Below are 9976 nucleotides of genomic sequence, written 5' to 3' on the forward strand. Positions count from 1 at the left end.
TACTGCTTGGGGTTCAGGGAAAAAAAATGTGGTAACTAATACTGACAACCAAAATAAGTATATATAAAGAAAGTAATTAACCAGTGCCTGACCTTCAAAGTATTTTACCTATTTGTGTTGTCCTCATAAAATCCTAGGAGATAGGTGCTTTTATGACACAATTGAGAAATGAGCTGATGGAAGTCAAGGAAGGAAAAGGAGGAAATGAACTCAGAGCTGGGCTATGGCGCTAGGTGCTCTGACTCTGCCCCCGGGGGAAGAAAATGTCCAGAGAGGAAATATTTTCTCATCACACGCTCCCAGTAGCAACTTGGCTCTCACAACCCAGTAGTATCTGAGGATAGAGCATAAGTTGACAGTGTGACTGTATTCCAGTACAACTTGATTCATAATCGCAAAGTTGAATTTAATACAATTGTTGAATGTCAGAACAATTTTTCTCCTGTCATTTAAGATGTAAATATCATCCTTAGCTTTTAGATGTATCCAAAAAGAGCCAGGCCAGATGTGGCCCTCAGGCAGCAGTTTGAAATGTGGTGATATTTTATTTGTGCTTTAATAAAGCTTACCTGGAGATCAGGGGAAAAGGCCAGCCATTTTAAGTAAACAAGAAGTCAGGCAGCACATGCCCTTAATCCTATCACTTATCAGGCAGGGTCTCTGTGTGTTCAAGGCCATACGAGGGACCAGAGCCAAGCATGGTGACACATGCCTTTAATTCCAGTACCAACCATATAGACCTAGAGGTTTGTACAGGCAGACAGTGACAAGGAAATGAGGTAGCTGGGCTAAGATAGCCAATGAGAGGGCAGAACAGTAAGGCAATAAAGGCATGGGTAAGACAGGAAGTAGCTCGCATTTGAAACTGCAGTTGCTGGTGGCTTTCCCTGTTCCCCTGATCTCTAAGGCTTTCACCCCGATATTTGGCTCCATGTTTTTTATTTAATAAGACCATTTAGAAATTTGTCTACAGTTTGCAAACCACTGTTGCGGGATATTTCATCGCACTGCGACACTCCGAGACTGTGTTAATAAAGTTAACTTTGAATCAGGGGACGGAACCAGTGACTAACTGACCACAATTAGCCACAGAGAAGCCAGGAATATGGATAGGGAAGCCGGACAGGAAAGAAAAAGGAAGAACTTGAAGAGGTGCTGGCTGGTCTCCAGTAAGAAAGGGAAGGTCAGCTGGTCTTTGCTCTATACGGTTTTTACTCCAATATCGAATTCTCAAGTTTTTATTGGTAATAGAACAGTTTAGCAAAACACAACAAACCACTGCAAGCTTAAGACTAGGAAGCATGCCTTTAGCAAATGATGTGCTAGAGTTGTGATGGATGAGTCACCCTAAGGAATGGTGACCTCCCCAGGCCAAGAGCCTGTGATTAAAATGCCTCCTTCAGAATCTGCCCACTGGTCAATAAGATGTGCAAAAAGAACACCGTGAGACCGTGATACTCTGTAGTCATAGCCAGAACATATGCAGAATGACAGGACCACATGCCAGGCTGCTTTAAATGTTTATACATGTAAAACAAACCCTTTTAATCATGGCCTGAGTGTTACAGAACCTACACAATTCATGGAAGGATAAAGCCTCAGTATCACCACTGCAAAACTGAAGTGTGATTTTCTTTCATGGCGGCCATAGGACCCTGGGGCTGACTAGATGATGCCAGAAATGCTAACCATTGGAATGAAATAAGCAACTTTATCACATTCTTGGCCTGTGCCGAGTGTCGTGCTAGATGCTTCCTAATGACTTTGTACCTAAAGCACAGCACCTTCAAAAGGAGATGTACTTATGTTTTATAGACTGAGGAACAAGTAATGCTTCCAAGGTTACCTACCAGATTTTGACTCCCAACATGAGTTTAAAGCCTAAGTGTTTTAAAATACAAGCAGACTGTAAAGACACTGAGCCATGCTTATTTTTTCCCTGTGGCAGAGCTTCCCAGGGTATTAGGACAGAGGGGGCAATACAGAAAAAGAACCTTAGAGACAGGAAAAAACTTCTCCCAAAATCCTCATGTCTACCTTGGCAAGATCAATGACCAAATAGTGAACAGAAGACTTATTTTATCCCTAAGAGGAACCTATGGAAAGATGATAGCCCACCCCCTCTATCTCCTTTAATTTTGAATCAAATAAATTCCACAGAGGAATAAGATCACATTCGTAACTCTATATGTCCAAAATGTGAGTCCTAGATATTGACACTGCCATCCACAAGTCATGTAAAGAAAGTCAGCAACAGACCGCCAAGCTGTGGGTGTATACAGAAGAGGGCTTTCTCCGGGGAGCCAGAATACTGTCATTTGTCTTAAGAACACACTAAGTCTTACAGAAAGGCTGCAGGGAGTTACTCAGGCGTGTCACCCTGACTGAGGGCCGAACGGAGCCTAAAGAGAGTTGTTGCAATTTTAAAGCTAGAAGAAAATCAGTTATTTTGAGAACCACAGAAACTTTTGTGATCATCTACTCTAATCACAGTGTTTCACGGATTTTAAAAAGAGAGAGTCCAAGAAGAGGCCCATACTCCTGAAGGGATGAACTAGCTGAATATAAGTATTTTGCCCTTCCCAGTAGAAGCCCTGACATTGTTTGGCTTTGCCTCCAAAGGCCATTTGTTAAAAGTTTGATCTCCAACCTGCAGTGCTACCAAATAGGTGGCAGATGGGGGGACATTTCAGATGAAACTGAGAGGAAGGATATTACTAACTGAAGAAGGTATTAGACCCCGCCCCTCCCCCACTTTCTCTGTCTCCCTAGTCCTCCAGGATGTTTGCTTCACAACACACTCCTCACTATGATGTTGTGTCTCATTATCAGCCAAAAAAGCAATGTGGCTAGGAGACTACGAGCTGTGAGCCAAAATAGACCTTTCTTCTTCGTAAGTTGTTTGTCTTAGGTATTTTGTTACAGTGATGGAAAGCTAACCAACACAGAGAGGATTCTATTCTTTTTTGATATTCCCTCAGCAGCCCATCTCAGGACGTGTTTTCAAGACGAAAGGTAATGAATACACCCAATCCCTAAAGAAAGGTTAACTTAAACATTAAATAGCATTCAGGCAGAACTTCCTCATTCAGATAAAGGTGAAAGGAATTGTGTTACCAGGCAATCACAGGTGTTTCACCATTTCCTGCAGTTGACTCAATCAAAGGTCTAATGTACCAAGAAGAAAGGAGCAATGCATTTGCCAGGTTAAGGGCTCAACTTCCTTCTAGTTGTAATCCAAATGAGTCAGCTTGTTATCTAAAGACTTCTACCCAGGGCAGGGATTTAAGACTGTGTTAGCGCACTTGGATAGTGAACAAGGTCCTGGTTTGATCGACACACACACTAAAAAAAAAAAATAAAAAAAAGAGGCAGAGGATGAAAGAAAGAAAACACACATTATGATGTTATGGAAGAATTCAGATCTCCAAGTTTGAGTGGGAATGAATATTCTATAATAACACAAGCAATTAATACCAGCCCGCAGCCCCCTGTAAGATTCTTGGGAAAGGATGTGAACAGTAGTTATATTAGTGAATAGAAGATGAATTTTTCTCATTGCCAAGAACAGAGCTCAATCAGTCATGTAATTTTGTTCACAGGATGGGAAAATCCATCACCAAGGTTTAGGGTTTGTGTGTGCAGTGCATACTGGTTTCCCAGAGCATTATAGGGATGATGCATCATTACCATAGCCATTCAATAGAATTTTCTGCCATAATGAAAACACTAACCACGTGTGCTATTAAACATGATGCAAGGAACTAAAGTTAAAATTTAAAAAAATAAATTTTAATTTAAATAGCATTGTTAACCAGTGACTCCTTTGTTGGGCAGTATAGGAACATGTTCATGTGTGTTGTCTTCCCTGGGTCTCAGTGAAAGCAAGTTCACTTTACTTGCCTGGAATAGCCAGGATGGGTGAGCTAGTGGTTTCATTAGCATGAAACAAAATCCACAGTGGCAGATGACAAATGCCCCTATGTTAGATTATTAGATTATTCTCACTTTATAAAATGCAAAAACTGAGGTCCTGCAACCTGCTCTCTCATCCACCACACAAAAAAGCAACCGAGGTGTTTCATTCTTTTCTCATGCACACACTGTTCGCTCTTCTTTCTATGAATTTTCTGTTCCCTCAGATTAAGGATTGGGGAATGGGCCAGGGAGATGGTTCAGGAGGTGAAGGTGTTTGCTGGTCAAGACTGTTGATCTGAGTTCAATTTATGGAACCCATACAAAGATAAAAAGAACTCAACAAAGTTGTGCCTTGACTGCCCTACATAGACTGTGGTACAAACACCCTTTCACGTGAATCCCACACACACACTTTCTGCTAAATATATAAATACAGCCTGCTCGGTTCAGGAATCATTGCAGAAGTGGGGACAGAAAAATTGTAAGAGCCAAAGGAACAGGAGGTGTGCTGTGAGACTGTGTCTCCTAGAAATGTCAGAGAAGCTATACTCTTGAAGTCTCAGGAACATGACTGCTTAAGCAAGACCTGAGCAATAACAACACACCGATAGACATGCTAACATGGAAGGGGGTATCTCATGAGACCCCGGCCCTAGACAAAGAACTACAGGCAACTGAGGAACCCTGAGAGTGGGAGAAAGTCTTCCCCAGGGAAGAGCGAAGCAATCAAGTCATCCAATAGCAAGTGGTCAGCTCTGATATCACACACACACACACACACACACACACACACACACGTAACGCTGTGTGGGGCCGAGCAATGAGAGGTTTTTAAAGTAAGAATGAGATACTTCTTAGACAGTAGAATGCTTGCCTACCATGTGTGAAGCACCGGTTTCCATTCTCAGCAGTTAAAAAAAAAAATGGTATTTCTTAGTTTATATAAAAATTTCCCAGAAGTCCTTGCCTGTTTTCCTTAAAGCTGGGCAAGGAACCTTAGTTGATTAACCCTGATCCAGAAATGATGACATTACTATTTTGGCAAGCAAAGCTTCAGTTAAGGTAAAGTTGAATGCTACATGTATACTTGATTATTATACATGAAAAATAAACTGTCAGATAGTAAGATTCTATAAAGAATGGGTCTGTCTCTATCTAAAACATATTACCAGAAGAGCTAGACACATCAACTTTAACTAGTACCTGCTTTATTAAACTTGCTGGAACTATTAGTTTATGGAGGACCCCGTACTGTTTCTGTCTTTTAAAATGAAAAGGCAACTTTCAAGTGAAAAGAGAAAACTGAATTCCTTGGAAACTGATGAGCTACACAGCTCAAGATTCTTTGAGCTTTTCCTATTTTTCTCAGTGGAAATTCCAAAGTTGAGAATACATTTTTTTCATTTTCATTTTCTTCACTATAACTATTAATTTTAGGCTTTACACTTTAATTTTTAGCCACCTTCTAGAGCACTCAGAAAATACTGTATAGAAGTAAACTTTGCAGACACTTTTAGCCTGAGAAAGAGTAGTCAGTAGGATCACAAGTGCTAAGGACTTTTTCATACTGATAGTAGAATTAGAAACATGAGTTGTATGAAACTATCTAATGTCCAGTTCCTGTTTTTCACTTACCTGCATCTTGCAGTGAGTGAGGTCTTACAGGAAGACGAGGAATGTGTCCCTGCTGGTTGACCAAACTGCAGACTCGAGTGGTCTGAACCTTAACAGCCAATGAACTGTTTTCCCCTGGATCCTGGGCAATCAGTAACTAACCATAACCACGCTCAGACTTCCCAGAGCAGCCAGTGAGGTTTTTAGGAAACACACTTGCTTCAGGGACAAAAAGAAAGATCTTAGCCAAGATAACCAGATTCTGCTAGCAGAAACAGTATCTCCTCTCTCTCTCTCCTCTCTCTCTCTCTCTCTCTCTCTCTCTCTCTCTCTCTCTCTCTCTCTCTCTCTCTCTCACACACACACACACACACACACACACACACACACTCACTCACTCACTCACAAATGCATCAATATTAGATACACCTTTTGAATTAATACCTCTTTTTAAAAAACCTCCTGAAGACTGCCGAGCTGGGCATTGCCGTGGAGGTGATGAAAGCTGACTCACACTGGCTGCTGGGAGCCAAATCTCAGAGATTTTGCCAGCTTGTGGTTAATATCGGATCAATATTGTAAGTTAATTTTTAAAACCCCAGCCTTCTGTTAGTTTATTCAAGTAAAGATATGAATGGAATTATGACAATATAAATTAACCATTTCTATCATATAAACCATTGTTGCTGTTTGAAAGGCTTGAATTCAATTTGTTTTTCAAGTTCTTAAAGCTCATCTTGGTCTCTCAATAAGCTGCGCTGTATTTGCTGAGTGTTCATTTTTGGAAGGAGCTTTCTGGAAGGCTCCTTGCTCCACCTGGGTCTCGCTCTTCTGGCGCTGTATCAGTGGGGTCAGGTGCATGATGGATTCCTCTGTGCGGTTCCCCAGAATGTGAGCCATTCCAGTTGCCTGAGATCTCCAGGAATTAAAACCACTTTAAAGTCTCCCAAAACACACATATGCCCAATGCTGTCATTGGCCATGACAAAGCAATGCAATGAGTTTCTGTATATGCAGAAGAGGATGTCCAAATTTGTCACAGTTTTCATGTGAAAAGTTTATTGTGATTCTTCCCACTTATTAGCTGCTGGGCTACTTCAGTATGAAATATTTCTAAACTTTTTGTACCTAATTTCAAGGGGGAAGAGGAAGAACCTCTGAACAGGTAGTCCCTTCGACAGCTCTCTGTTTTCAGATGTTATTTCTCAGATGAGGAGGGTACATTCATCTTAAATCCAGTTGTTATTTAGGTCAAAATTTGTCAGAGATCCGGCGTACATCTCATCTGCAACAGAACGCCCTGATGGTTTGTACATTATGTTGTTTGTACTGTATCCTTCTGGTTTTGAAATACCTCCAAACACAGAAAGGAAGGCCTAGTGGCCACCCTTTCTAAACCTCTGTAATTGTCTGAATGCTTTTGCTCAAAGTCTCCGACAGTTTCCCTTACCGTGATTGAGAGCAGAGGTGTCTTCTAAATTTCGAAGTTCTTAAAGTTCTCTTTTCTGTTCCTTGACGTGAACTGCTGCAGCTTTCACTGCTTTCTGGCTAGGCATTCTCTCTTCATCATCATTTCATTTAAAAACAGTTTGAGGCTTGGTTTACCCTGAATCTCCAAGCTACATCAGGGTGCTGGCCACAGTCAACTCTGGCAAACACCGCTTGATTTTTATCTTAATATTCTTCCTTAAACATACCGGATGGCTCCTTGTTAACTGGATGCATTCTGGCTGGAATGCCACTATGTGCTATTGGATATTAATTCCCAACTCTGAGATCATCACACACTGTTAGTAGCTTGAACTTTGAATGGTAGGAACACACTATGAAAATCTATTCCCACTATCAATGAAAGACAGCTTTATTGTGGAAACATTGGAGAAAATGTTGATAGGGTACATTAAAGTTTAAATTATATGCCTTCAGCCATTCTAGTATACGTTGCACAAACAAATGAAATATTCTTCCAGAATTTTATTCTTCTAGAATTGTCTCAATTAATTAAAGCCTTGACTTGGTTTTGTGAAAAAACTAATTTCACCCTATCACTATGAAAAAGTGTCATTTGATTTTAGGTTTAAAATATGAAGCTAAATTTAATGAGTTGTGGGATTTTTGTAGGAATAATACAGAGTCACATAATCATCTAATCCTTGAAAATGCTAGAGAACACTGTCACCATAAGTAGAATTAAGGCAGAAATAAGCTTTGGTTTAATGAAATCACTTTCTGAAGGTGAGAAATAGTTTAAGAGTAAATCATTTATCAGATTAATTTCCCAAAACATTTAATGGGAAAGTGTTGGTGGATTGGGATCTGACTCCACAGGCAAATCCTGATTAAATACCGTGTACAGGGTATCTATAGATTAAAAAAAAACCTTGCAATAAACATATTATGTAAAAGTCATTTAACTATATGAAATTGACAGTAAAAGTAATGTTATTTATTTCTAAATTGTGTATTTGATATCTGTTATGTACTATTTTGATAGAGATTGTGTTGAATCTATAGGTTGCTTTGACTGAATGGCCATTTTCACAATAATAATTCTGCAATCCATGAGCATGGGAACTTTCCATCTTCTGGAAATCTTCATCAATTTCTTTGTTCAGTGTTTTTAAGTTTTCATTGTGTAAATTTTTCACAGTGGTGTGTACCCTATCACATCAGTCATTAATAAAGAATTTATTCCAATGTGTCTTTGAGACTATTGAGAATGGTATTGTTTACGATTGCGTTCTCTGTGTGTTTTGGTGTTTGTATATGGAGAAGCTACTGATTCTGCTACTTTGCTGAATGTATTTATCTGCTATAGAAGTTTTCTGTCTTTAGGGTTCGTCTTCATTACTGTTCTATTACTGTGAAGAGACACCACGATCAAGGTAACTCTTATAGAAGAAAGCGTTTAATTAGAGGCTTGCTTGCAGTTTCAAAGATTTAGTCCATTATCATCATGATGGGGAATTTGGTAGCATGAAGGCAGGCATAGTGCTAGAGAAATAGCTGAGAGATTTACATCCTGACCTGTAGACAGCAGACAGAGATAGATAAATAGATGAATAGATGATATATAGATGGATGAATGGATAGATAGATAGATAGATAGATAGACAGATAGATAGATAGATAGGTAGATAGATAGATAGACTCTGCCTAATATAGGCTTTTGAACCTCAAAGCCCACCTCCAGTGGCACACTTCTTCCAACAGGAGCACACCTACTCCAACAGGGTCACACCTCCTAATCCTCCCCAAACAGTCCATCAACTGGAGACTAAGCATACAAATATATGAGTCTATGGGGTCCATTCTCATTCAAATCACCACAAGGTCTTTTATGTATAGAATCACAAGGATACTTTGACTTCACCCTTTTCTATTTGTATTTCCTTTATCTTCTTTACTTGTCTTACTTCATCTAGCAAAGACTTCAAATACTACACTAAACAGGAGGGGGAAGAGTGGGCATCCTTCTCTTGTTCCTGATTTGAGAGGAAATGCTTTGAGAGCTGCGCTGGCTACTTTTATGTCAGTTTGACACACGCTAGAGTCATTTGGAAGAGGAAACCTCAATGAAGAAAATCGCCCCTCCAGATTGGCCCTTGGGCAAGTCTGTGGTGCATTTTCTTGATTGATGATTGGTATAGGAGGGCCCAGGTCACTATGGGTGCTACTGCCTCTGGGCTGATAGTTCTGGGTGATAGAAGGCTGAGCAAACCACGAGAGGAAAGGCAGTAAGCAGTGTTCCCCCATGGCATCTGCATCAGTTCCTGTCTCTGTTTCCAGGTTCCTGCCTTGAGTTCCTGCCTGACTTCCTTAGATGTCAGACTATGGTATAGAAGTGTACACTGAAATAAACTCTTTATTCCCAAGTTACTTTTGGTCATGGTATTTTACCACAACAAAGGAAACCCTAACTAAAACAAGAGTGAGAGAGGAAGATATCCAACATTAAACTCTGGCTTATATAGCCCATGCACACATGTAAACACACACACACATACACACACACACACACACACACATACACACACACACACACACACACACACACACACACACACACACACACACACCCCTCAGAGAACAGTCTACTCCTCCATTGTAGGAGGATGTAGCTAGAAGATACTATTAACAAAAATGATGAGTAGGCCCTTACTAGACACACAATCTATTTTAATAATGGACTTCTCAGCCTTTCGACCTTTCGAAATACATTTACGTTGCCTATAAGCTACTTGACTTATGGTATTTTATTGCAGCTTGAATTATGACAACATGCTTTATGAAGGCAAAACAATCATGTGTATGTGTTTCTTGGTTTATATTTTTTTTGTTAACTTGAAACAAGCTAGAGTTATCTTGGAGGAGGAACTTCAATTGAGAAAAGGTCTCCATCAGATATCCTGCAGGCAAATCTATGGGGAAATTTTTCTTGATT

General features: G+C 40.0%; 1 pseudogene; it reads right to left on the reverse strand.

Annotated features, from left to right (window-relative positions):
* Positions 1 to 6257: 6257 nt before the first annotated feature.
* Positions 6258 to 7257, reverse strand: LOC128099368 (endoplasmic reticulum resident protein 44-like; annotated as a pseudogene).
* Positions 7258 to 9976: the final 2719 nt, after the last annotated feature.

The sequence above is a fragment of the Peromyscus californicus genome, unplaced genomic scaffold (assembly GCF_007827085.1).
Source record: "Peromyscus californicus insignis strain IS unplaced genomic scaffold, ASM782708v3 Scaffold_6__1_contigs__length_162567912, whole genome shotgun sequence".
Lineage (NCBI taxonomy): Eukaryota > Metazoa > Chordata > Mammalia > Rodentia > Cricetidae > Peromyscus > Peromyscus californicus.